Genomic DNA, 27,966 nt, shown 5'->3' on the forward strand with positions numbered 1-27,966 from the left:
GCAGCAGCCAGAATCTACAGGGGCGTGGTTTGCGCACGCGGGAACTGGGATCTCAACCCCAGGGCTAGGTGCCTCCTCCCGCTGCTTTCCGCCAGCTGCGGGGTGTGAGATTAATCCCCGCCGATTAGCGCCAGGTGTACTAAGCGCTGGATGGTTCCCTGACCAGATGAAACATCAGCCGATGTTCTAATGCCCGTCCCCTGGGCGCTGTCGCCGAGAGGGAAAACCTGTTTTCTGACCCCGGCTCTAGTCGGCCTCTGGAGGTCTGCAGCTGTGTTATTTTACCTCTAAAACGGACGACACCTGCCCCATGCACCCCAGCGGCTCCTCCACACGGAGAGATGGTGTCAGTCAAAGGCCGTCTAGATGACGAGTTTATGAAATTGTTCCTGGCCCGTGCCGGACACGACCTTGCAGAGAGCCCAGAAGATGAAACCCCAGCCCTGCCAGGAGCTCACCTGCTAATTAGGAGGACAACGAATCACCTCACCTCCCTAGACTTTGCTTCTCCTTTATTCAGTGAGGGATTGGACTAGCTGGTCCTTAAGGACTTTTCAGAAAGTCTGGTTCTGGGAGATGACCAATGGGATCATCTTATGCTATGAGCTTTCCTGGAATGACAGGTAATTGGTGCGCCTTCCCAGCAGGGTCAGGGAGAGTTGCTGGGACTTGAAGGAAAGGCTTTTGGGAGAGGAGCCAGTGTTACAAACTATCGAAAAGCTTGGAGGTGGGAAATTTACAAAAGGTGATTCCAGGGTCAGCTTTTTTGTCACCTGCTTCCGACTTCGGCAGTTTGGAGAGGGCGAGTAAGTAATACTCTTCAGGATCTTGGGATGTGGCCCAGCAAAATCCTTAGAGGGTCTTTGAAGTCTTAGTTTTAAGTTTAGAATTAATGGGCAGAGTACTTAAATAGCCATTTCTCCAAAGATGTATACCAATGGCCCACAGGCCCATAAAAATGTTGCATTCCACCCTATGACATGTTTTTGCATAAAAAAGTTTTAAAATAACTGTTGTCTGGTAAATTGACACCTCTGGAATAGAACGTACGCTAGGTTTTTTACCCTACTGCTTCAAACCCCATCCTACACACACACTCCTAGGGTGTGAATCATCCAGTTTAAGAAGCACCCTTGGAGAAACAAAGTTGATAGTGTGTCCAGAATTGATGGGTTCTTGGTCTCGCTAACGCAAGACTGAAGCTGCAGACCCTCGCGGTGTTAGTTTTTAAAGGCGGTGTGTCTGGAGTTTGTTCCCTCAGATGTTCTGATGGGTTCGGAGTTTTTTCCTTCTGGTGGGTTTGTGGTCTTGCTGGCTCAGGAGTGAAGCTGCAGACCTTCGCCTGAGTATTACAGCTTTATAAGACGGCATGTACTGGAGTTGCTCGTTCACCTCGGTGGGTTCGTGCTCTCACTAGCTTCAGGAGTGAAGCTGTGGACATTTGCAGTGAGTGTTACAGCTCGTAAAGGCAGTGCAGACCTAAAAAACAAAAAGAACAAAGCTTCCATACTGTGGTAAGAGAATCCCAGTGAGTTACCGCTGCTGGCTTAGGGCAGCTTGTGTTTATTCTCTTCTCTGGCCCCACCCACATCCTGCTGATTGGTCTGTTTTACAGAGAGCTGATTGATCCGTTTTGACAGGGTGCTGATTGGTGCGTTTATAATCCCTGAGCTAGACACAAAAGTTCTCCAGGTCACCACTAGATTAGCTAGATACAGAGTGTTGATTGGTGTATTTACAAACCGTGAGCTAGACACAGAGTGCTGATTGGTGCATTTACAAACTTTGAGCTAGATACAGAGTGCCGATTGGTGCATTCACAATCCCTTAGCTAGACAAAGGTTCTCCAAGTCCCCACCAGATTAACTAGATACAGAGTGCCGATTGGTTCATTCACAAACCCTGTGCTAGATACAGGGTGCTGATTGGTGTGTTTACAAACCTTGAGCTAGATACAGAGTGCCGATTGGTGTATTTACAATCAGTTAGCTAAACATTAAAGGTTCTCCAAGTCCCCACTAGACTTAGGAACTCAGCTGGCTTCACGAAGTGGATGCGGCAGGGGGCAGCAGGTGGCAGCAGGTGGAGCTGCCTGCCAATCCCGCGCTGTGCACCGGCACTCCTCAGCCCTTTGGGGGTTGATGGGACTGGGCACCGTGGATTAGGGGGCGGCGCTCGTCGGGGAGGCTCCGGCCGCGTAGGAGCCCATGGCTGGGGCACCGGCGGGCGGCTCAGTCATGGCGGGCTGCTCAGTCATGGTGGGCTGCAGGTCCCGAGCCCTGCCCCGCGGGGAGGCAGCTAAGGCCCGGCGAGAAATGGAGCACGGCAGCTGCTGGCCCAGGTACTAAACCCCTCACTGCCCGGGGCTGGCGGGCCGGCCGCTCCCAGTGCGGGGCCCGCCGAGCCCACGCCCACCGGGAACTCGCGCTGGCCCGCAAGCGCCGAGCGCAGCCCCGGTTCCCGCCTGCGCCTCTCCCTCCACACCTCCCTGCAAGCTGAGGGAGCTGGCTCCGGCCTTGGCCAGCCCAGAAAGGGGCTCCTACAGTGCAGCTGCGGGCTGAGGGGCTCCTCAAGCGCGGCCAGAGTGGGTGCCAAGGCCGAGGAGGCGCCAAGAGCGAGCCAGGGCTTCGAGGGCTGCCAGCAGGCTGTCACCTCTCAATAGGACGTGAAGGTCGGTCGGGGTCTGGTTGTAGAAGGCTTTAAACAACAAGCTAATAAATTTATACTTCACACTATAGACAAGTTGCAAGTCACTGAAACATTTTTAAACAGAGGAGTGGATTTGCAAATGCAGTGTCTTGGAAATATTAAGCTGGAAGCAGTGTGAAGGATGGTTTGGTGGGGAGAGACCACAAGCAAGCAGCCAAGTTGGGTTGTGCAGTAAACCAGGCAGTGCAGTAGAGGCTTGGACCTCAAGAGTGACAATAGACATGGAGAGGACAAAGGCCGTACCCACCAGGCCGTAAATCTGCATTGTGTCCCTCCATCCTCCCCTCGCTTCTGTCCTGGAGGCTTATATTTAGAGAGCTGTACTCCTAACGTGAGGCCCTGGGCTTTGTCTCAAAGGTAAAGGCAAAAGTTCCTTATGTGGACTACCTCTGCATTTGTTATTAAACAGCCTTAGATGATGCCATTAATTGAATGAACTCAGAGGCCTTCTTGATAAACTCTCAAAACTCAGGGCTTAGGAAGAAAAGTGCTTGTACTAATGTAGAAATATTTTCTATAACCGGACAGTGAGAGCTATAGAAACCCATTATGCATTCTTCTTTGCCTTCACTGCTAGTGATCTCAGGGCTAAATATTGTACATTGTTTTAGTTTTCTTCAGCAAGCATTTTTTAATTTTGTTGTTGTTGTTCTCATTCCTTCTTGCTAATTTTAAGTGCATGTTCTAATAAAGTCTGACTGCCTGGCGGGCAGATCACGAGGTCTGGAGATCGAGACCATCCTGGCTAACACGGTGAAACCCCGTCTCTACTAAAAATACAAAAAAAAAAAAAAAAAAAATTAGCCGGGCGTGGTGGTGGGCGCCTGTAGTCCCAGCTACTTGGGAGGCTGAGGCAGGAGAATGGCATGAACCTGGCAGGCGGAGCTTGCAGTGAGCCGAGATCACGGCACTGCACTCCAGCCTGGGTGACAGAGCGAGACTCCGTCTCAAAAAAAAAAAAGTCTGACTGCCTGGATCCAGATATTCCCCACTCCACCATTCAACTGGCTGGATGACCTTGGCCTATGACTTAAGCCTTCTGAGTCTCTGCTTTTCTCACGAATAAAATAAAGGTAATAATAGGACCTATGTTCTAGAATTCTTATGAGATAAATGAGATAATCCTGGTAACATAAAGGGCTTAACATCTTACATGTCATTGTGGAAGCTTAACAAATGGTAGCTATTACTGATATGAATTGGGTTTGGTTTCAGCGTTCCTCTGCTTTTATTATAAATTTCCTTAGATCCTCTTCTAGAAGGAGAGCATGTAGGAGGTACAAGTTTGTTTTCAACAAGCAATTCTCTCGGGAACTAAGAGTGAGAACTGAGTCACTTCTGCCATAAGGGCAGCAAGCCTTTCGTGAGGGATGTACCCCCATGATCCAAACATTGCCCACCAGACGCCACCTCCAACACTGGAAATCAGATTTCAACATGAGACTTAGTGAGGCCAAACAAGCCACATCCAAACTGGAACACTTAGGTAGTGGGAAAGGCTCATGAAATGTGCCTGTGCTATAAGAGAAAACATTATTAGAGACTAGATTGTTCTGTCCCCAAAACCCTATATGCCTCACTCTGGAACAGTGCAAGATGCACCCTAATAATATTTACTTCTCTGAACCCCAGTTTCTTGGATTATTATGTCTATCTTGATATATTACTTTAGCTCATTAAGCCACACCGTAGTGGGGGTGGGACGTGGTGTTTCTTCACATAATAGGTTGATGTACTTAGTCAAACTAAATTTTCAGTGGTGTTTGAAAATGGGGGGACTAGAAATCAGGAAGGTGGTAAAAGCTGGATATATGGATTTGATCACCCCTGGGAAACAACAACAACAACAAAAAACATCTAAACTAAAGCTATGGAGGTAGTAAGATTACTGAAAGGAAAAGTTTCCAAAAAGAAGGAGGTATCCACATATAAAAGAATGAAGTAGGATCCTTGTCTTATACAACATATCCAAATTAACTTAAGATGGATTTTCTAAAGTTAAAATGAAGTTAAAATTAAAAATTAAAGTTAAAAGCTATAAAACTATAAAACTGGTAGAAGAAAACAGGGGAAAAGCTTTATGACATTGCATTTGGCAATGATTCCTTGGCTATGACACCAAAAAGCACAGGCAACAAAAAAATTGATGATGAGTCGAGGGATTTGTAAAATAACATAAAAATAGATGAATTGGACAACAACAAAAGTTACAACTTCTGTGCATTGAAGGACAGGATCAACAGAGTGAAAAGGCAACCTACAGAATGGGAGCAAGTATTTGTAAATCATCTATCTGATAAGGGGTTAATAACCAGAATATATAAAGAACTTCTATATCTCAGCAACATGAAAACAATCTGATTAAAAAAATGGGCAAAATACTTAAATAGATATTTCTCCAAAAAAGATGTGCAAATGGCCCACAGGCACATGAAAAGATGCTCGACATCCCAGTCACTGGGAAAATGCAACTCAAAGCCACGATGAGGTACCACTGCAATCCACTGGGATGGCTACTATTACACACACACACACACACACACACACACACACACAGCCAGGCACAGTGGCTTATACTTGCAATTCCAGCACTTTGGGAAGCTGAAGCAAGAGGATAACTTGAGGGCAGGTGTTCAAGACCATCGTGTGTAACATAGTGAGAGCAGATCTCTGCAAAAAATTTAAAAAAATATTAGGGGGGAATCGTGGCACACACCTGTAGTCCCAGCTACCCAAGAGGCTGAGGTAGGAGGATTGTGTGAGCCCAGGAGTTCAAGGCTGTAGTGAGCTATAATTGCACCACTGCACTCCAGCCTGGGTGACAGAGCAAGACCCTGTCTCAAAAAAAAAGAAGAAAGAAAAAACCTCAACCCAAAAGGAGCAAAACAAAAAATAAATGATGGCAAGGATATAGAGAAATTAGAACTTTTGTACATGGCTGGTGGGAATGTAAAATGGTGTAGCCGCTATGGAAAAAAATTAAAAATAGAATTACCATATGATCCAACAATTTCACATCTGGGTTTGTAAACAACAGAAGTAAAAGCAGTGTCTTGAAGACATTTTTGCACACCTGTGTTTATAACAGCATTATTCGCAACAGCCAAAAGGTAGAAGCAACCCAAGTGTCTATTGACAGATGAGTGGATAAAGTGTGGTATATACATACAATGGAATATGATTCAGTCTTGGAAGGAAGTTCTGACACATGCTACGACATGGATGAGCCCTGAGGCTATTATTTGTATTAGGGTTCTCCAGAGAAACAACCAGCAGGGTGTGTGTGTGTGTGTGTGTGTGTCTACACAGAGCGAAAAAGAGGCTTAAAGAATTAGCTCATGCAGTTGTGGAGGACTGGTGAGTGAAAATCTGATTGTATTGGCTGGCAGGCTGGAGACCTAGGGAAGAGTTATGATTCAAGGCCAAAGGTAGTCTGCTGGCACAACTCCTTGTTCAGGGGAAGTCAGTCTTTGCTCTAGTAAGGTCTTCACCTAATTGGATGAGGTCCACCCACATTACGGAGGGTAATCTGCTTTACTTAGAGTCCATTGATTTAATTGTTAATCTCATCCAAAAAACACCTTCACAGAAACACCCAGAATAATGTTGGCCAAATGTATGGGTACAGTGGCTCAGCCAAGTTGACCATAAAATTAACCATCACATTATACTCAGTGAAAAAGCCAGTCAAAAGACAAATACTGTATTATTCTACTTACATGAGGTTGCTAGAGTAGTCAGATTCATAGAGACAGAAAGTAGAAGAGTGATTGTCAGGGGCTGGGGGAAGGGCAAATAGGGAGTTGTTTTACGGGTGTAAGAATTTCAGTTTTGCAAGAGGAAAAGTTCTGGAGACTGGTCGCACAACAATGCGAGTATGTTCAACATGAATGAAGTGTACATTTGAACAGGGTTAAGGTACATTTTATTATGTATATTTTATTAAAAGTTTTTGAAAAAAAATGAGGAACAGAGAATGACCTTTAAGAAATGTCCACATTTGAAGATGGGAAAGGAAGATGAGAGAATGATGAATCAGTGAAATAGAAGGCAGTTTACAGCTATCTGAGCCAAAGGACAAAATGATCAACACTGAAATATAGTACAGTCAAGGTGAACACTAATTAGAAAAAAGTCTCCTGGGTGTGATCATTCAAAGGGCAACTGCACTGAGTTGAGTGTTAATACATTAGTTTGAACAAAACCACTTTGCACGGTGAAGATGACTCTAGGTGATGCGGTTAAAGGAGGAAACCTGGAGGGGCGGAGAGAAACAGGAGAGGAATGGACTTGAGGGTGGAAGGAAAGGAGACCATGCAAAGGAAGACCCTGGAGATACAGATAAAGTGAGAGGGCCACTTTTGCCTCTGCCTTTGACATTTCCTCCTGCCGGGTAGCCTGACTTGGTCAAGATTCTAAAAGTTATGAGATAAGGGGCCCCATAAATCAGACTAAGCTGGGGCAGCTGCCCTAAGAATGTGCAGCTAGGGACTGGTGGCAAGAAACAGACCATGGCAGGTTTGGAGAGATCCTCAAGGAGTCTAAGCCTGAAGTAAATTGCAGTGGAAGCCAAAATGTCAAAGACAAAGTACAAAGCTAGGCTGAAGACCAAGTGGACAAATGCCAATGCACAGTTGGCATAACGGGCTGCATAACGATATTTCAGCCAACAACAGACTGCATATAGGAAGGTGGTTCCATAGATTATAACAGAGCTGAGCAATTTCTGTGACCTAGTGGCATAGTAACTATCATAACATGGTAGCACAACGCATGACTCACATGTTTGTGGTGGTCCTGGTACAAGCAAACCTGAGTTGCCAGTGTATAAGAGTATAGCTTGGAGAGTTACATACAGTACACAATACTTGATAATGATCATAAATGACTGTTACTGGTTTATGTGTTTACAATACTTTTATTATTATTTTAGAGTGTACTCTTTCTAGTTTTGTTTTGTTTTTGAGACAGAGTCTCGCTCTGTTGCCCGGGCTGGACTGCAGCGGCATAATCATAGCTCACTAAAGTGTTGAACTGGGCTCATGCCATCCTCTCACCTTAGTCCCCCAAGTAGCTGGACAACAGATGCACACTATCACACCCGACTGATTTTTTTTATCTTTACTTTTTGTAGAGACAGGTTCTTGCTCTGTTGTCTAAACTGGTCTTGAACTCCTGGCTATATGTGATCCTTCTACCTTGTCCTCCCAAAGTATGGGGATTACAGGTGTGAGCCACCATGCCCGGCCTCTGCTTTCCAAAAACGAAGCTGACTGAAAAGCAGATTCAGCCAAGATCCTTCAGGAAATATCCCAGAAGGAAGCATTGTTACCATAAGATGCGGCAGCTTCATATGTGTTACTGCCCCTGAAGACCTTCCAGTGGGACAACACGTGGAAGACAGTGATATTGATGATCCTGACCCTGTTTAGGCCTGAGCTAATGTGTGTGTTTGTGTCTTAATTTTTAACAGAAAAGTTTAAAAACAAAAAAATTTTTTTAAATAGAAAAAAGCTTATAAAGAAAAGCTGTACAGTTGTGTTTTAAACTAAGCGTTATTACAAGAGTCAAAAAGTTTAAAAAATTAAAAGGTTTATAAAGTGAAAGAGACACAGAAACCTAAGGTTAATTTACTGAAGAAAGAACAATATTTTAACAAATTTAGTGTAGCCTAAGTGTCCACTGTTTATAAAGTCCACAACAGTGTGCAGTAATGTCCTAGGCTTTCACCTGCACGCAATACACACTCCCTGACTCACCCAGAGCAACTTCCAGTCCTGCAAGCTCCATTCATAGTAAGTGCCTGTGTGTGGAAAAACCACCTCCAATGTATTTTTCTTCTGCTCTCACACCACAGCAACCATCAACATGGAAGACTTCTATGACCACATACAGGGGAATTTCTCCCCACACACCAAGCAAGCAAGCAGTTCTGGAGGGGACACTAGCTAGGTGTCCTCCAGTTCAATTGTGACACCGCCTACCTGGAGATAGCATCAGATCCCACAGGTTGTAGGCTCAGTCTCCCAAGACTGTCCCCTCCTTCCCAAGATAGCAAGTCCAGGTCTGTAGAACATCTGACCCACCAGCTTCAAGTTGGGGTTCCTATGACCTCTTCTTTGTGTTTGATTAATTTGCTAGAGTGCTCACACAACTCAGGGAAACACTTATGTTTACTGGTTTATTACAAAGGGTATTTTGCATGATACAAATAAACAGCCAGATGAAGAGATACATAGGGTGAGTCTGGAGGGGTCCCTAACCCAGGAGCTTCTGTGGAGTTGGGGTGTGCCACCCTCCTGGCATACGGAAGAGTTTTGTCAGCCTCCACGTGTTCAGCTTTCTGGAAGCTCCCTGAGCCCTGTCCTCTTGAGCCTTCAATGGAGACATCATTGGGTAGACATGATTGACAACCATGTACAAATACAACTGGACCAGAAGGGATGATCTAACACTAGTTGTCTGAGATGGGAAAACCCACCAAGGCTTATCCAGATTCTTGGCCTCTCTGTGCAGCATTCCCACCTCCTAAGGATGGGCAGGACCCTCTCTGGAATGAGGATCTTATGATGTGCAGAGTCCTGCCTTGGGCAGGTGAAAGGAGGGCAGGAGAAAGTCAGAGACAGAGAGAGTCTGTTTTCTGAGCCTAAAGTGTCCCAGCACTATAACAAGACTATAATGAGGGCTATAGAAGTTATGAGCCAGGAACCCTGGACAAAGACATATAAATACTATAATGCTATAGTGCCCTTTAGTGCCCTTTAGAGGCATACCACTTTTATCTTTCAAACCATATGTTTACTGTACCTTTTCTTTGTTGAGACATTTGGAGACACAGATACCATCATGTTGAAGTTGCCCACAGTATTCAGTATAGTCATGTGCTGCACAGGTCTGTAGCTTAGGAAATGTAAACTAAAGAAAAACGACCAAGGTGAGTCCTGATCATTTTAGGTTTATTTGCTGAGGTTGAGGACATGTCCAGGAAAGAACGTAGATCCACAGGAAACATTGTGTTTCATGCTTTTTCCAAAGAGGGTCTTGGGATCCCAATATTTAAAGGGAAAAGGCCAGGTATTGAAAGAGGAAGATACATTTTTAAAAGGGTATGGGTAGATAAGAGGCAAGCAGTTGCATTCTTTTGAGTCTTTGATTAGCCTTCACATGTAAGAGGGTAGGGGAACAGTCACTTAAACATTCATCTAGTTCAATGAACCTGCATTTTTACATAAGATAAACAGGCAGGGGGAGCAATCAGATATGCATTTGTCTCAGGTGAGAAGAGGGATGACTTATGTCTCTTGTTCCATGCCTGTGAAGATAAGCCATCAATTTACATGGTCAGGGTGAAATTCAACGTAACTATCTTAGGGTAAACATCTTGGGGGCCCATAAAGAATTTCCTTAGTTTTTCTTTAATGTTATTGAATGACTGTTGGCATTCCACTGTCTAATATAAAGGTTCTGACTCTGACATTTTAAATGCCTCAGATAAGTGCTTTACTAGGAGACCAAAATTAGGGATCAAAGGTGACAAAAGCCAACTATACCTAAGACTCCTTTTAGTTATCTGATTTTTGAGAGCCTCGATAGTGGCTATTGCTTGTTACCTGTCAGGCATCAGACTCTGCCTACCTTATTGCAGGCAAACCCCTGAATAGACTACCTGCTCTTTGCATATTTGCAAAGAGATACTTTATGATCCAATTCCACTAGGCTGTTTAAAACTAGTATTGGCTGGGTGCGGTGGCTCACGCCTGTAATCCAGACACTTTGGGAGGCCACAGTTGAAGGATCGCTTAAGCACAAAAGTTCAAGGCCAGCCTGGACAACACTGTGAGACTCCATCTCTACAACAAATAAATTTTAAAAATTAGCCATGTGCAGTGGCACACACATGCAATCCCAGCTACTTGGGAGGCTAAGGTGGGAAGCTCGCTTGAGCCTAGGAGGGCAAGGCTGCAGTGACCCATGATCATACCACTGCACTCTAGCATGGGTGGCAGAGTGAGACCTTGTTTCAAAACAATCAAAAACTGGTATAAACAGTCTTCATAAGTGGGGCTAGCAATGAATAAATTACCCATGCAATGTAATAGCATTCCCCTGTTTAATTGCAAGCTTCTCAAATCTTTTAGTACGATTTTTTTCAAAAATGGTAAAGGAATACTTAAATATTTGGGCAGTACAGTCTAGCAGTTTTGGAAGTTTGCCCTAGTCTCCAGATCTTGCCATTCAAGTGCAAAAACAACTGGGCTTTCTCCTCAATTAGTAGACACTGAACAAAAGCATCCTTTAATTCCTATGCTGAGAACCAGCCATAATCCCCTGGGGTAGCTGTAAGTGGGGTATATGGGTTAGCCACGATTGGGTGGGTATCTTGAACGATGTCATTAATAGCTCTCAAATTTGCACAAATTGATACTAATTGGAGTTTGGTTTCTTCACTGGCAAGATAGTGGTATTGTATTGAGACTGTCATGATCGAATAAGTCTGTGCTTTAGAAACCTGTGTAATCCCCCTGTATGACTTCTAATTCTTTACCTTTTAAGCAGTGTTGTTTTTATGTGGAATTAATGCTTTTTTAAATTCAACGTGCACAGGCTGAGCTTTGACTGCTAGTTCAGGTTCCCTTGTCTTCCCAAACAGTGCTACTCCCTCTGTTGTAGACTTCCAGCAGGAATGGTTCTTGAGTTCTTTTCTCTGGCTGAATCACCAGTGCCTGTAGGCATAGGACATGTTTGGGTGATACCTGGATTCTTAGATGTTGTTTCTCGGGAGCAAAAGTGACTTGGGCATTTAATTTACATAATAAATCTTGGCCCAACAATGGAATAGGGCAATGTGGCATATACAGAAAGCTATACCTCAATCTTATATCCCTCAATTTTTATTCTTAGGGCTTAAGAAAGAGTCTCTGTTGTAACTTCCCAGTGACTCCAGCCTTGGCTGGAAACATTGCTACAGTATCAACCAATAAGCCAGTCATTTTGTTCCCCACTGTCGCTTGTACCCAGGGCTCCTGTAGGGAAATTATTGTTGCTCTGTTAAATCAGGCGGAGTCCCTGTGCCCCATCAGTCTTCATCAGAGTCACAATCCTGCTCCACCATCTCCTTCTTTGGCGTATATTTCCCTTTTCCTCTCCCTCGTCTTTTTTATTACCATCTTTTCTCTGTAGCTTAGGGGGGCATACTTCTCATGTCCAGATTTCCCCACTGTAGGCACACTGGTCCTTGTCTAGGGATTCCTTTCTATTTCACCCCTCATTCTTCCACCTTTTTGAACAGTCTCCACGAAAATGGTTGCCTGTCTAGCTTTTCTTGTTTCTCTAGCATTGAAGTCTTTGTAAGCAATATCTGTAAACTGGGAAGGGTTCATTCCAACAGTCCCTTCCTGCTTTTCTAATTTTCTGTTAATGTCAGAAGCACTTTGGCTGATGAAAGTTATATTTATGACCCAAACATGTTCCAGAGCCTCTGGATCAATATCTGAATATTTTCTGTAAGCCTGATACACTTGTTCCAACCAAGCGGCTGGGTTTTCACTGGCCTCCTACCAGAGGTCATGGATGTTTTTTATTGAGGCTTTGCTGCTTAGGTACTCCCTTTCTTAGGAGTAATCCTACAGTCAAGATATAACCTCATTATTAGGTTTCATTTGCATTTCACTAAGGAAATTGCCTCTGGGATGTTGGAGGACCCAGCAGGGTCTTCCTGGTATAGCCTTCTGGCTCCATCATTAGTCTTGTCTAAAAATAACCCCCTTTCATCATAAAATTTAATAATGCTTGTACACCTGCTATTGTGGAATGATGAATAGAAAAAATACTGGTGAATATTTCAGTCATGTCCTATGGATCATCCCTATAGGATGGACTTGAATATTTTTCAATTAACTTAGTCAAAGATAGAAAATGGTGAATAACCAAAATAGCCCAGGAGTATGGCCCTGTGCATTTAATCCTCCAGCGGGGAATTTGCATAACAGAAATTGTTCTGCCGCATGAGGGTGTACGCTGTGGTCAAATTTAGTTGCCTTGTCAGGTCTTAAAAGGGGAGCCTATTTCTTGGCTACTTTTAAAATGAGGAGGGGCCACCACACCCTGTAAGTCTGTATTATCTGGATAATCCTATGGTGGAGGGGGCAGAGATGGGGCAACTCAGGGTACTGTGCTGGTACTGCAGCTGGGGCCTCCATGGGAGCCTGCACAGGCACCAGAGCAGGCTGCAATGGGACAGGCACCTGCAAAGCCTCAGCATCATTTGCCTGTGGAGGGTTTATAGTTGACAAGATTATCCTATCTCCTTCTTTTCCTCCTCAGGTAATGGAGAGTGAGGAGATTTTACCTGATATGGTCCTGTTTGCACCATCAGCCAGCAACCTTTCTGGGAAACATGCTAATTATGTACCAACATAAAAGCTTGAATATAAGGTATGCAGTCCCAATTTCCTGATCTCAGATTGAAATGTTCAAGCTGTATAACATTAAATTCAAAGAACCATGTAATGGCCACCTATCTTCCTCATGTATCACGTACATTGGCCACACCTTATTGCAGTAGATTATCTTTTTTGTCATAGGGTTATCACTGTAGGCTTACCAGTCAGCCAATATGAACCACAGCGGGCTCTGAGAGGGGATTGATGAAAAAAACCTCCCATGGTGGACACAAACAAAACACAACCAAAACAAATGAAGCACTTTTCCAACCCAGGCTTTCACAAAGGAAGAGACTGGTATGGAGTCACTGTGAGTCATTTCTTCTACCAGTGGTACCACAAATGGTCCAAAGGCTCAAATGGTAAAGAAAGTGGACTACTGCTTTGCACCCCAGTAGACTTACCTGGTTGTACAGCTCATCAGCTCATCCAAAAAGCTAGTTTCCCAGCACTTTGGGAGGCCAAGGAGGGCGGATCACGAGGTCAGGAGATGGAGACCATCCTGGCTAACAAGGTGAAACCCCGTCTCTACTAAAAATACAAAAATTAGCTGGGCATGGTGGTGGGCGTCTGTAGTCCCAGCTTCTCCTAGGATGCTGAGGCAGGAGAATGGCATGAACCCAGTAGGCAGAGCTTGCAGTGAGCCGAGATTGCGCCACTGCACACCAGCCTGGGCGACAGAGCGAGACTCCATCTCAAAAAAAATAAAAATAAAAAAAATAAAGCTAGTTTCCTTTCACCAACTAAAAGCAAAAGTAGGCAGTCAGTGTTGAATGGGGGAAAGGAGGAAGTTTCCCTGAAGTAGAAAGAGTTTTGGCAGCCTCTCTTTGGCAGACTTTGGGGCTGTCTCTGCAGTTCCCTTCTGCCATGAGTAGCCAGTGCCACGGAGCATTTGCCGCTAACCTCTGGTAATGTGAGTGAGTTAGCCCTGACCTGCTGCCGCCATCAATTGCTCCACCTCTTGGGAACCAAGAAGTCCTCCCAACAATAGGGATGAGTTAGTCCTGGTATGAAGCTGTGACCAATTGCTTTGTCTGTTGGGAGCTGACAGGGTGCAAACAGCCCAGAGCACACGGCTTCTGGCTGGGCTTGCCAAAATTTGTAACCAAACCCAGATCTAGGCCACTTGTTGCTTGAAAGCCAAAAGTCTAGAGACGAATGTTGGTGAAAGGGAAAGTTAGCTACATTCAGGAAGCCAAAAACTCGAGGGAGGCTGTGAACTCATCTTCAAAGACCACCTCTCTGATCCGGGAGGTTTTAAGGGAAATCAGGAGCAGGGCAAACAAGGATCGAAGCATTTCACAAAAAGTTTTTGTTACTAAGCCTGACCTAACCTGAAAATAGCCTTAGCTTTTTCTCTCTCTCTCTTTTTAGATACAGGGTCTCACTTTGTCACCCAGGCTGGAGTACAGTGATGTTATCTTGGCTCAGTGCAGCCTTGACCTCCTGGACTCAAGTGATCCTCCTGAGTAGATAAGATGACAGGCATGCACCACCATACCTAGCTATTATTATTATTAATTATTATTATTATTTTTGTTTGTGTATAGGCAGGGTCTCGCTTTTTTGCACAGGCTGGTTTCATCCTCCTGGCCTCAAGCAATCCTCCTACCTCAGCTTCCTGAAGTGCTAGGAATACCAGTCTGAACCACTGTACCTGGCTGATCAGAGCATTCTTATGAAACATGTGAAGTCTCAGGCAGGCAGGCAGGCAGGCAATCACTGCTTTCTTGGTCAATGTTGTATGACCTTCTGCAGGTACCATCAGGCTATTCTTATCAAGCCACTTAGCCCATTGCCAGAGTTGTTTGTCAGTGTTTTTTCTTTTATGTCTGCTGAAGGTCCTGTATTTCTGAGGCTGTTTTTAATGAATAATCTACAGTCTCAGGAAAAGCAATAACTGTATTCAAGCAAACAAGCTTTTCTCTAACATGGAGTCAGTACTGTTATAGTTTTTTGTTTTTTTTTATTTTTTTGTTTTTTTTGAGACAGAGTCTCTCTCTGTTGCCCAGGCTGGAGTGCAGTGGCGTGATCTCTGCTCACTGCAAGCTCTGCCTCCTGGGTTCACACCATTCTTTTGCCTCAGCCTCCCGAGTAGCTGGGACTACAGGCACTTGCCATCATGCCCGGCTCATTTTTTTTTGTATTTTTAGTAGAAACGGGGTTTCACCATGTTAGCCAGGATGGTCTCGATCTCCTGACCTCGTGATCCGCCCGCCTCGGCCTCCCAGAGTGCTGGGATTACAGGCATGAGCCACCGCGCCTGGCCATGTACTGTTCCAGTTTTATCCAATAGTGCATACAATTTAGAAGCAGTGAAAAACATTCTGATTATGACCGACTTCAAAGATGTAATGTCAGTCCATTCTGGCCAATGTGGAAACAGGTTCTATGGTCTCCATATCTTTCAGTGTTCTCAGAACCAAGTTTCAATAGCCTTAATATTTCATTACTTTTGAGAAAAAAAAAAGTTGCCCTCTGACTTCATGCCAGAAAAACTGCTAAGGATTTTATATTATCTCCTTAAATCCTCACAGCAATGTTGATAGATTAAGTCAATCCCTCAGGATTGGGTTTGCCTGTGATAGAAAACTCACACTCCCTTGCCCCCTTATGAACAAAGTCTGAAGGTAAACTGTGCAAAATGATGAATAGCTCTGCTAGCATAAGTGATCTAGGTTCTTTCTATCTTTTGGCCACTCCACCTTTTAATATATCACTTCCTCCTGATGGTTTAAGATCACTGTTTAGCCCCAGGCATCGTGTTTCATTCTAGTCATGAAGAAGACAGGCAGATCAGAAATGCATGTGCCCTTGCTCTTTAAGAATACTTCTTGAAAGTGCCATATGGGACTCTACCTTCCACTGCTTGGTCAGAACTTAGTTACGTGGCCACACCTAGCTGCAAGGGAGGGTGGAAAACATGTTCTCCATTCCAGGCAGCCAAATGCATGGTTTTTTAAAAAGGAAGAAGGGTATTGGAGGACAGTTCCACAGAGGTGTTATAAATACCATTTTGTGGATGAGAAATCAGGTGCAAGGAAATTGAGCTCTGACCTTTGAAGGAGCATAAAGAACTAGTCAGGAATACCTGTGTTCTTTTCCAGTGAATTCACAGCTGGAGTCACCTCAGCAGTGGCATCTGGGGTACCACTGCTGGCATCAGGGGAGTACCCACAAGGGAGTACCCCAAGCCATCCCAAGATGGGACAGTTGGAATCCCAAAGAAAGAAGCACTAGATGCCAGGGTGATCAGATCAAAGCATTTATTATGAGAACTTAGGTAGAAACTGGGTTTCACCATTTCCTCCAGATAGGCAGTTAGGGAAAGAGGTGCTCTACCTAGTGAGGTCTGCAGCACGAGGATCAGGGAATGGAGTTGATGAGAGATTAAGGCATTTGGCTCAGGGCCTGGCCAGTTCCTCGCAGTGTTTGGGGCAACAACCTAAACACCTTTGTAGGTGTCTGGGAATGTTCAAAGCGTAACCTTGGGTTCCAGCCTGCAGGGCAAATTGTGCAGCTGATGGGGTCACAGAACAGTTGAGGCACGCTCTGTTTCTTGGTTAGGACAGAAAAAGGGAAAATGGAGTACCCTTCAACTACTATGCGGTAGGGGGGACAAAGTTTCAGAATGATTTTAAAAACTAAATTAGAATGAACTTCAGTTATTCCAACAACAGCATAACTTGTTCTATGGCAATCTGACGTGCTTTCTTACACGACGGGGGCTGTAGTCAGCAGCACTCCACTGTATGTATCCCACAGCCCACCTTCTTATGCTCTCATCCGTAATCCAAATATACCCATGGGAGTGTGGCAACCCTGTGAATTTCACCCAACACGTGTGGAGATAGAAAAGGGAATTGAAAACCAAACCCGATGCTGCTCTGCCACCCTACTCTCTTCTTGTGTCAGTGAAACCTTTCCTGAAAACTCAAGGAGATGCTTCCAGAACTATTCTGTCACTTGGGCTTACCCCTAGTATAGATACTGACAGCCAACAGTTTCCTAGGGAGATAAGAGACAAGAAGCCTAAGGTATCTTCCAAGATCAAATCTACCTCCTTAGTCCTAATCCAAAGTTGTCCATCCCATTAAACCAAAGGTGGGAGAATCTACTATGGAGTGGCCTCACTGACATCCAGACAGACAACTGGAATAAGCTTTAGCCCCCAGTTCTGAATATTCACAGTGACTCACAAGTGGTTCGTAGATAGACCCAACTTCTTCAGGTGGACTTTGGTGCTTGTGCCTCCGTTGATGTTGTTAACCAAAAAGTGCCTGCGACATGTTTCAATCGATTACAGGTTTATTTAGCCAAAGTTGAGGACACGCTGGGTCCCTGCACTGCCTTCTTCTCTGTTGGTCTCCTGAAAGCCTCTGCTTAAGGAGGTCTCCGTGGCCATCTTTAGCATCTCAGAGTGAATTAAATCCCCCTTTCTAAGGGCATTTTCCTGTGAAGCTTTATTCTCTGTGACATAAGGGGAGAGGGATTTTTAGAGAACCTGGGGTGGCGGGGGCTTTAGAGGAGAGGGGGGATTCTCAGGGGATTTCCCTCTCCCCAGAGATACATCTCTCCATGAAACAAACAAACAGAAAGCACGCAGTACAGTGCACAGCACACAGTCAGTGCTCATGGAGCATTGGTTCCCTGTCTGCCTACTGCAGTTGGTACAAACAACACTCAGGGTGCCAAGCTTCAGTTTGGTGAAGAAAAGCATAGCCCACATTCCAGTTCCCGGGCCTCGTCCTGAAGGGTAAGGGCAGCTCAGGCCCTGGCATTGCTTGTCCTGAGGACAGGCCAGCACGTCCTGTGCCTGGTGGTCTCCAGAAATGCTGTTGCCTGCCCGCTGCAACTCTGCATCTCAAGCTTATCCCCCCATGCCTTGCCAAAGCCCACTCCATCTCCCTCCCCTCCCAATCCACCTGGAGCTCCCACCTGTCATCTTTCCTTCCCACCGTGGGGCGGGTGGCGATCTGCAGGCCTCCCTGAGAGAGAACTGCCCCTACCCTGCCTCAAAGCCAGGGGCACTGATCCAGCTCTTAGCTCCAAGAAGATGGACTGGGATCTTCCCTTAATGCCTTCTGGGGTCTGAGGATAAAGATGGAGAGAGGCACTGAGCTGAGCACAAACAGGAAAAGGAAGAGCTCATGGCTCAGAGCTGAAGAAGACAGGACCCAGTGAGCAGAGGACTGTGTCCCCATAGGGAAAGACATGTTCTGGTACAGGCAGGTCTGGAGTTCAGGAAGGATTCAGGCTCAGTAGGGACTCCGGCTCACTGCCCTCTGCTTGGGAGAGCAAACCCTCCTAGGTGAGGTTTTCTTTCTGTGCCTTTACTGCAGGGAGCTGGTGTCAGAATCAAGGGCACCATCAAAATAGGATGCCACAGACATCTCAGCTGTGCCAAACTAATGCCCAAAGGCTCAGCTATTGCAGGTAGGGGTGGGAGGGCAGGCCCTCACAGGTGGGCCTCCTCACAGGCCCACCCTGCCCTTTATGGCACAGCCCAGGACCCTTAGGTCAAAGCTGACTTTTCCCAGTCTCAAAGCGCCGTCTTATCTGTTGCTTTATTTGTAACTCACAACAGGCCTCTGAGTCAGGCAGGGCATATGTCACTCCTATTTCATAGAAAGAGAAACTGAGGCATGGGGTGGGCTAAGTGACTTGGGCCAGAGGGTAAGTGAATTGGAGTCAGGACTCAGATCTCCTTGGATCCACACCAGACATCCTCCCACATGGAACCCTCTCCCTAATCTTAACACTTCCATGGCGTCATGGCTTCATCAGCCATCACAAGAAAATGAGGCCACAGAAATTGCATGCATGTTCATGTGTGTGTGTGCCTGTGTGTGTGTACACAAGTTCATGTGTTTGTGCATGTGTGCATATGTGCATGCGTGATGCCTTACTTGCTGAGGGAAGGGGAGGAGGGTTGGCAGCTGCTGATGATTTTCTCTATCTTGAATGTTGTAAGTGCTTTTCCCAGGAGAGCCAGATAGCCATGGTGTGTCAGGAGAGGTCTCAGAATGAGACTTATGAAGTGAAGATGAACAATGACACAGAGGCCTGCAGTGAGCCCAGTCTGCTCTCCACAGAGATGTGAGCTCTGCTGTCCTCTGCCCAGGATGGCCTGGGTGTGGAGATGGGTCTGGGGAGGCAGGGGCAGGTCCTCAAGATCCCTCCTCTGGGCATGATTTGTAGGAGGAGGGGAGATCACAGAGAAAAAACCTGCACAGCCTCTGTCATCTTCTTAGTGGAATGGGGGCCCCCATCTCTCTTTTTCACACACACACACACACACACACACACACACACACACACACACACACACACACAGCCCTTTTTAGTTTGGCCTTTCCTGACTGGGAAAACATCTAAACATGGTTTCTTAAACTTTTTAGGCTGTAACCAACAGACATAAATATATTTTCTGGTGACACTTAGTGCACAAATACATATATTGACAAACAAGTGTTTCGTGACACTACTATAAAATAAAGCTGCCCAGAAGAGGGCACTGGTGGCAAATCTAGGCCTGAGATTATTTTGACCTTGCTGGAATTTTTTGAATATTTTAGCTGCATATCTAGATGCATTAGAAGGTTGTGGCATCCATTTGGCTTTTAAATGCCAGCTATGAGAGAGGAGGTGGCCGCAGCACTGGCTAAAGGGCAGAAGGAAAAAGGGAAAATTCTCCTCCAAGGGAGCAGACCAATGTTGCTTAGACCCTAGCTCTGATCACCCTTCTCTCAAAACTCTGCATCCAAACCTCATCCTCAGGTTGATCTCTTCTACCCTTGACTGCTCTGTTCCCAGATGTACATGAAAAAGTTCATGTCCACTCAGAACCCGGAATGTGACCTTGTTTGAAAATAGGGTCTTTTCAGATGTTACCAAGGTAAGGGGAGCTCAGTGGATTAGAGTGGGCCCTACCTAGTCCAGTGATTGCTGGTTTTATTAAGAAGAGAACACACACACAGACACACATGCACCAAACACACACACACACACATATACACAAGAATGTGCCCTGTGAAAATGCAGGCAGAGCTTAGAGTGGCCTGGATCTGTATGTTGCTTCAGTTCTGGAAGCTCCCATGAGCCTGCAGAGAGACTGCAGGGTCTTCCTGAACAGTTCCTGAGGAGGAAAGAGAGACTCAGAGGATTGCCCCGATGTCACCCTTCCCTCCTGCTAAACTCTGCTGGGCTCTCCCACTCCCCCAGGAAGATTTCCCTGCTAACTTCTGCCCTGCAAGTGGACCCTGACATTTTCAAGTGCCACCTGCCCCTGTGAACTTGAATGGATTGCGCTGTTCTTTGCACAAGAACAGAAACGTCTGCCTGGAGTGCAGCTTGTCCTAGTGGCTGGGACTTCCCTGACACACAGCTCCCCTTATCTGTTGTGGAGTGGTCTCACTGACATCTGAGCAAGCAACTGGAAGAAGCTTCAGCCCCAGTTCTAAAGGTTCACAGTGACTGACAGCTGGGGTTGAGACAGACCCGCCTTCTGCAGGTGAAATTTGGTGCTGGCCTTAGTTGTCCTTTTATAGGCATTACCTATTGTGAGGGGCACGACTTTCACCCTCCTGCCCCACCAGTGTGGCAGTGCATTTTTTATTCTTTACATTTTTTATTCATATTATTTCTTGTTCAATTGAAGGTGTACTTCTTCCTGAGTGTGCCTGTGGCACAAGAGGCTTTCCGAAAGAAGCTGCTTAGGTGACTCAGCCTGGAAGCTGAGGCAGGTTGCAAGGGGGCATCTTCCTGAGCCCTCAGTATGTCATCCATGAGGGACTGGATGGGCTCCGGGGACTCATTCTTCACTCCTTCCAGAGCTGAAACCAGAATGAGGCCAATTCAGACTCTGGACCCTAAGCACTGCCTCCCTAACCACCTTCTTCCCACCCCATGCCAGGTCAGCATTGCACAGCTCTGCTTAGAATCATGTTTCCACTATAAAAGCAATACTTGTTTCACTGTAGGAAATACTTAATACACAATGTTTTTTAAGGAAAAGAAGAAAAATCACTCACCCCAGAGATAACACTGCTAATATTTGGTAGCTGTCCTTGCAGTCTTTTTTTAAAACAGCAACCAAAAAAACAAACAAACAAACAACAACAAAAAACAACCGAATGTTGATAGATTTTTTTTTCACAAAATAGGACTAGTAATTTTTTTCATTCCATAATATATTCCTCTATACAGCATAACAGGCAATCACATGATTCTACCATAACTTTTTTTTAAAAAAAACAGGGCCTCAATCAGTCAACCAGGCTAAAGTATAATGTCGTGATCATATCTCACTGCAGACTCAACCTTCTGGGCTCAGGTGATACTCCTACCTCAGCCTCCTGAGTCATTGGGACTATAGGTGTGAGCCACCACATCTGACTAATTCTATCATAATTTTTTTGGTGAATACCCTATTTCTGAATAATTAGATTCTTTGCAATCTTTCACTGTTATAAAAAGTAATCATAAATTCATTCAGCAACTATATATTGAGGACTTACTATTACCAGTCACTGCTAGGGGCTGGGGATCCAGGGGAGGACAAGAAAAACAGATTCCCACCCTTGAGAAGTTAGCATTCTGGTGGGGGAAAGACAAATCAGCAGTTAAATGCAAATTAAGTAAAAGGGAGGAAGTTGAGGGGAGTTCTGAGACCAAATGACTGGGGAGGAGCCCTTAGGCCCATCAGGGGATGTTTCTCTGAGAAGGTGATGCTCCAGCTCAGACCCGAAGTTGAGAGCCAGCCTACGAACACACAGGGCAAGGGCAGAAGACTTCCACATGGTGTGTGTGGGGGGTCTCTTTGTGTCATAGAAAGTACCAGTGTGACTGCAGTTCCCACAGGGGCAGGAAGTGGTGTAGGCTAAGGGTGAGAGGCCTCAGAGGTCAGGACATTCTGAGTCAGGTGAGTGAGAATATGGGAGCAGACTGAGACCCTAAGAGCAGTAGGGAGCTGCTGAGGGGTTTAAAGCAAGGAGTGGCATGTTCCAGCATGCATGTTCTAAAGAGAATCTGGCTGCTAAGAGCAGAATCGTATAGAGAAGAGGAAGAGGGTGTTGGGAGGCTGTTAAAGTGGTCCCGTTAGGGAATCAGGAGGGTGCAGAGTAGGGTAGGAACAGAAGAAATGGAGACAGGAAATTCCTTAGCATGAAAAGGATAAAGACGAGAAAGAATCTTTGTTCAACAAAACTTGTTCGTTTTAGGCCTTCAAACCCATCAGTGTCTACAGCATCATGTTCGTTTCATTCACTTAGAACAGAACACAAGAACGGGGCTGAAGCTCTAACAGAAAAGACATAAGACCCTTGAGAAAGCATTACTTGAATACCAGGTTTCTGGGACATTAAACATGGGTATAAGTGCTGCTATAGTACCTTTCTGGGGAAGACTTCCTCTTGTCTTGGGGACTTAGGCATCATTATCAAAGGCAGGGTGGGATGAAGAAAGTAAGGTGAATGCTCTGGTAGACTGAGAAGTCTAGGATATACAGGGGGACTTCAGGTGTCAAAACAAGAGGAGAAGGCTTCAGAAGCACACAATGTCAGGGTCAGAATTGAAGCCAGGTTGCAGCCCAAAGGGGACAGACAGCCCTGCCAGTTACTGGTGCTTCAGAGGTGGCACAGCTGCTCTCGGAGAAGCAACTGACTATTTCAGTTTTCCCTGACTACAGCTATAAGGACGCTCCCTACCTGCCACCCTCCATATCATCCCCCGCCCGCACCTAGACACCCGAATCAAGGCAATGAAATTGTCTTGTGGGACATCTATGTGCCCAGCAAAGCTCAGCACATTATGTGCATTTTTATTCAATAATGACAACGGTGTTCAAGATCAGCGCTGTTACCCTCATGACACAGACGAAGAAAGGCCTAGAGATGAAGTCACGTGCCCAAGTCTGCAGGGTCCTGACTCATAGAGCTGGTATGGAAACTGATCTGGCTGGTTCTGGAGCCCCTGCTTTTCCATTTCACCACTGACTAGGAGGAGAGAGAGGACCCTGAAATATTGTTTAGTTCGATACTTGATTCTCTAGACAAAGTACTGGGAATGACACATATGGGAAATAAGGAATTCTCCATCTGCAGAGATCTGCTAGGCATTTTCTCTGAGGAATCAATCATTCACCATTCTCTCAAAAGCAGCTTATGCAAAATATGATCTCGTAGCAGCCACAGTATTCAATACCCTGATTAGGTTCAAATCAGAAGGCAAACACCTCAAGGACAAGAGTTTGCAACAAAAAAGGCAACAACAGCGCCCTGGACACTCATGTCAGGACATTCCAATGTGCATACGCCTCCTTAAGCACAGAGGGACTCTGAAGATGATCTACCAAAGCAAACATTCTTTCTGTTTTGTCTCCACATCAAAGGAAGGAAATTGTTACATGGAAAACAGGAACAAATAATTTGTAACCCATTTCTGCTTGGTCCTAGAATGGACTGACTATCCTCACACCCTATCACAAGCACTGTTCACCCCTCTCTTCCTGCTTAGAGAAGTTAAAAACTGTGCTTCAGTGAGCTCCCATCCCACTCAAAGTAAAACCCTCAATCTTGACTGTGCCTAGAAGACCCAAGAGGATTCTGGCCCCACTACTCTTCTCTCATCTCATCTCCTGCTCTTCCTTCTGCTCCCTCCATGATCATCATACTGGCTTCTTGATCCTTGAACATGCCAAGGACTCTTCCCTTAGAGAGCCATAGAGCTCCCTTTCTCCCTTCCTTCAAGGTGTCAAAGAAAATACCGTTTCAGCACCCTCCAAGTTTATTACACCCAGAAGGATATTAAGACCCAAGACTGAGTCGCACCACCGGTTTCCAATTCTGCTTCTCAGATTAAAGGAGAACTCTCTTTCCCGTTGTTCTTCTTCTGTGAATGAGTAGGAGAGACGAGAGACCAGGCCTTGCCCACTACCGAACCCAGATCTTTGTTACAGGTTAACTGACTCCTTTATTGTCATGTACCTTGCTAAGACCAGATGACACCCGAGATGCCAAGACTGTTAAATCTTCAGTGAGGAATGTTTAATCTACCTTTCCACAAAGAAAAAGACCACCTGGACTAATTAGATCATTTAAATGATGCATTAAACCTTACACAGAAAGATGTTGAAATTCTGCTAGGCTTTCCCAAGCTTCCTCTGTATAAAGGATCCCAAACTTCACTTTGGAATACAGACTTCCATTCTGTGGAATCTGGGCTTCCCACACAGGCCTGTCCTCAACGTTTGTGCTTAAATCAACTCTGTTTAAGGTAAATTCTGACCTTCTTGCGTCCTTTAGTTTAACACGGGTCTCTGGTGAAATGCCTCCTTATTGGAGAGGACATCTGTGTCACCTCACCCTCACACACCGCTCAGCCCCTCCCCTTGCTTTATTTTCTCCATGGTGCTTCCCTGACATGTATGCCCTTGTTGAGGGCTTGCTTCCTCTCCTTGGCTAGAATGTAAGTTGCATGAAGCCAGGGACATCAGCTTAATTCAGTGCAGCATCCCCAGGGCTTAGAGAATCACCTGGCACACAGGAGGTTTTCAATAATTAAGAAACAAATTTGTGTAAACAGCAAGAGTGGGAGTTGGCAGAAGTGCATTCTGTATAAAACACAGGTATTTGTGTTTGGCTGTTGGTGCTAAGGAAGGCTGTGAAAGGTGAGTTCAAGTTTGCTTCTGATATACATTGGAAATATCAACTCCTCTTTCTCCATAGCCACAACTCCCACTCCCTACCTCTTTTCTTTCTCAGGACTTTGGGAAGATTCAAGAACAATGTACGGAACACGGGCTGTGGGAAGAGCCCTGAATTGGAATTCTACTGATTCTCCCAGTCATTCTCTTTGTGACCTCGGACAAATGGCTTAGCCTCTGAAATGGGTAGGGTTGGATGTCAGGATGGGTAAATGAGAGTGAGCTGGCAATCTCTGGTGTCTGGATGAATTGTTCAGGGCCTCTCTATTCTACACAATCTTGGGATCTCTTTTATCTTAGAAATTTATGCCTAGCTTGCACTTTACTCAATAATTTGTCTACTACAATTTTTAAAAATGTTTCAATTTTAAAAGAATATGATTTTAGAAATATGCACCAAAGTAGTTATAGATGAAACAACAAGAAGTCTGGGATCTGATTCACAATAATCCTGGCAGGGAGACAGTGTAAGTAAGGAGACAGAAAAACACGGGTGGCGTGAGTTGCTGTGGCTGGGGAATGGGCACATGGGAGTTTGTGATACCATTCTCTATACTTCTGTAGAGCACTGAAAACACAACTGAAAATCTTTGCAGCCATAAAAAAAACAACAAGATCATGTATTTTTCAGGGACATGGATGGAACTAGTGTCGATTATATTTAGCAAACTAACACAGGAACAGAAAACCAAATACTGCTTGATCTCACTTATAAGTGGGAGCTAAATGATGAGAACACATGGACACATAGAGGGGAACAACACACACTGGGGCCTATCAAGTGGTGGAGGGTGGAAGGAGAAAGAGGACCAGGAAGAATAACTATTGAGTAATAGGCTTAGTACCTGGGTGATGAAATAATCTGTACAACCAACCCCCATGACACATGTTTACCTAGATAACAAGCTTGCACATGTACCAATGAACTTAAAATAAAAGTGAATAAATAAATGAAAAAAAAGGAAAATCTTAAACCACCTAGAGAAAAAAGATCACCTACAGAGGAACAAAAATTAGAATGACCCCAGGCTTCTTCACACCGACAAAGAAAGCCAGAAAACTATACTATATAATATCTTCAAAGTGCCAAGGGAAAACAATTGTCACTCTAGAATTGAGTCACCAGTACAGTGGTCTTTCAAGAATGACGGTAAATAACATTTCAAACAAAAACTAAGGGAGCTCACTTAAGAGCACTAAAGAAACTTTTAAAAACTGACTCTGCAATGAAGAGAAGTGGATGGGCCCCAAAGGAAGGTCAGACATGCAAAAAGAAATGTAAGAATGTATGTAAGTCTAAACAGTTTGTATAAAATGATAGCAGTCATAGCCTCTGATAATGGTTTGGCTGTGTCCCCACCCAAAATCTCATCTTGAATTGTAATCCCCCTAATGCCAGGTGTCAAGGGAGAGATCAGGTGGAGGTAATTGGATCATGGGGGCGGTTTCCTCCATGCCATCCTCATGATAGTGAGTTCTCACGAGGTCTCATGGTTTTATAAGGGAGATTTCCCTGCTCTTGCTAGCAATTCTTCCACCTGCTGCCTTGCAAAGAGGGCGCCTTGCTTCCTCTTCACCTTCCATCGTGATTGTAAGTTTCCTGCCTCCCCAGCCATGCAGAACTGTGAGTCAATTAAACCTCTTTCCTGAATAAATTACCCAGTCTCTTCATAGCCGTGTGAGAACGAACTAATACAGCCTCTAATTTCTGGGCTAGATAGAACTAAAATAATGGCCATCAAAAGCCTGTAATTGGGAAGGACAGTGATTGGAATGAATGTCAAGACAGGACAGAAGGTTATAATGTGGTTTTACTTCACACTCTGTTAAGTTTAGAATGCATGATGAAAGTCTACTTTTTGGTACCTAGCCCGGAGAACCCTTCACAATTGTGTATAAGGAGGCATATTTAAAAACGTTCTGGGGACAGTGGGAGGAACAGCATCAGGAAAAATAACTAATGCATGCTGGGCTTAATACCTAGATGATGGGTTGATAGGTGCAGCAAACCACCATAGCACACGTTTACCTATTTAACAAACCTACACATCCTGCACATGTACCCCAGAATTTAATATAACAATAAAAAAAAGTTCATGCTAGTATTGCTTGAATAATAACATCGTGGGAACAACTTCAACGTTCATCTACATGGGAAATGATTTCTAAACTCTAGAATATCAATACCACGGAACACTACTGGGAATGCAGTAGATCTGTTGGAACCAACATTTCAGTGGGAAACAAACAAGTGTCTGAAACTTTTCATACACATGTTTATAAATATCCCTTATGAACATCAATGCAAAAATCCTCAACAAAATACTAGCTAACCAAATTCAACAGCGTATCAAAAAGATAATACACCATGATCAAGTGGGCTCCATACCAGGGATTCAGGGTTGGTTTAACATACACAAGTCAGGCCGGGCACAGTGGCTCACACCTGTAATCTAGCACATTGGGAAGCCATGGCGGTTGGATCACTTAAGGCCAGGAGTTTGAGGCCAGCCTGGCCAACATGGCAAAACCCTGACTCTACTAAAAAATACAAATAAATTAGTTGGGCATGGTGACACACACCTGCAATCCCTGCCACTTGTGAGGCTGAGGTATGAATATCCTTTGAACCCGGGAGGTGGAGGTTGCAGTGAGCCAAGATCATGCCATTATACTCCAGACTGGGTGACAGAGCAAGACTCTGTCCCCCACCCCTGAAAAATATATGAGTTAATAAATGTGATACACCACATAAACAGAAGTAAAAGCAAAAATCGTGATCATCTCAATAGACACAGAAAAAGCATTTGATAAAAATCCAGCATTTCTTTATTATTAAGACCCTCAGCAAAATTAGCATGGAAGGGACAAATCTTAAGGTAATAGAAGCCATCTATGACAGACCCATAGCCAACATCATACTGAACAGGGAAAAGTGGAAAGCATTTCCTTTGAGAACTGGAGCAATATAAGGATGCCCACTTTTACCACTTCTATTCAGCTTAGTACTGGAAGTCCTAGCCAGAGCAATGAGACAAGAGAATGAAATAAAGGGCATCCCAATTGGTAAAGAGGAAGTCAAACTGTTGCTGTTTGCTGATGATATGATCG

At 44.9% G+C, this 27,966-nt stretch overlaps 1 long non-coding RNA gene across 1 annotated transcript; it reads left to right on the forward strand.

The window, feature by feature from the left end:
- The first annotated feature begins 4 nt into the window (after positions 1–4).
- LOC101136570 (uncharacterized) lies at positions 5–27,222 on the forward strand. Its single transcript, XR_008670355.2, has 3 exons — positions 5–623; positions 13,033–13,143; positions 24,914–27,222. It is a non-coding gene; the product is annotated as an uncharacterized lncRNA (long non-coding RNA).
- Positions 27,223–27,966: the final 744 nt, after the last annotated feature.

The sequence above is a fragment of the Gorilla gorilla genome, chromosome 10 (genome assembly GCF_029281585.2).
Source record: "Gorilla gorilla gorilla isolate KB3781 chromosome 10, NHGRI_mGorGor1-v2.1_pri, whole genome shotgun sequence".
NCBI lineage: Eukaryota > Metazoa > Chordata > Mammalia > Primates > Hominidae > Gorilla > Gorilla gorilla.